Source organism: Corvus brachyrhynchos, unplaced genomic scaffold, assembly GCF_000691975.1.
Source record: "Corvus brachyrhynchos isolate BGI_N302 unplaced genomic scaffold, ASM69197v1 scaffold59, whole genome shotgun sequence".
Lineage (NCBI taxonomy): Eukaryota > Metazoa > Chordata > Aves > Passeriformes > Corvidae > Corvus > Corvus brachyrhynchos.
Genome location: NW_008246054.1, coordinates 5,373,229 through 5,374,159, shown reverse-complemented (window position 1 = coordinate 5,374,159; position 931 = coordinate 5,373,229). Strand labels below are relative to the sequence as shown.

The 931-nt window shown below is 53.8% G+C and overlaps 1 protein-coding gene across 1 annotated transcript in view; it reads right to left on the bottom strand.

Annotated features, from left to right (window-relative positions):
- Nucleotides 1-493: 493 nt before the first annotated feature.
- Nucleotides 494-931, bottom strand: part of ASB6 (ankyrin repeat and SOCS box containing 6) — a 5,330-nt gene continuing 4,892 nt past the window's right edge. The window contains exon 7 of the mRNA XM_008642353.2: nt 494-931. This exon is cut by the window's right edge and continues 1,456 nt beyond it. The gene's annotated coding sequence lies outside the window, so the exon portion shown is untranslated.

The following is a 931-nucleotide window of genomic DNA, read 5'->3' as shown; positions in this document are numbered from 1 at the left end:
CTGGGCAAGGTAAAGGGGAGGAACCTCTGCTGTTTCCCTGTGCTGGAGTGGGGAGGCAACTCCAGGTTCTGGGGCTTTGAGGGCCTTTAAACCCCTGAGCAGGTTTCCTACATGGGCATTGTCTTAAGTGTGTAACCCTGAGTCCCCCACATCCTCCTCCAGACAAAGCCTTGCAGCCCTGGGAGTGCACTGGTGTGGTCTGAGCTGCTCCCAGACCCCTCCAGCCCGTCACCTCCAGCTCTGTCACTGTGACACTGCAGCTGCTCCCCCAGCACTCCACACCATCACCTGGCTTTGAACACTCCCATCTCCTCTTCAGCCATATTCCTTTATTTACCTAAGTCTGGCCACTGGCCCAAGGTGGCCAACGCTGGCACAGCAGCATGCCAGGGGTGAGCCCAGGTGCAGAGTCTGCTGCAGCTCGACCCTCCAGCCATCCCCCCATCCCTGTCCTCCACCCCACCTCTCCTGCAGGAAAAACAAGCCCCTGTTGTTATTTTAAAAGGCCTCATTTAATTGTTCAGTTCCCATTCCAGACATCAGGGCAGAATTTTATCACATTACTGGGTTTTTTTAAACACCAGTTCATCAGGATGCACAGCTCCAGTTCCATGGAGCAGGAGAGGGTAAAACTCAGTGCTGGCAGGAGGGCAATGGCACTGCAGCCAAATCCCAGATCCACCTGATACAAACTGTCTTTAATCAGAACAGATTTTTTCCCTCTTTTCATCTCCTGCATCTGTCCCCCATGACAAACAAAATACAAACCAACAAAACTGTGTGGGGCTCAGCTCTGTGGCCAGTCTTTGGCACGTCACGAGGAAGCAGGTGCCTGGAAAGGGGAGCCAGGCAGCTGTGGCAAGGCTGAAACACGAGCCCTCCAGGTGCAGCAAGTTTTTGTTCCTGGGAAGGAGGCACTGGAGAACAAGAT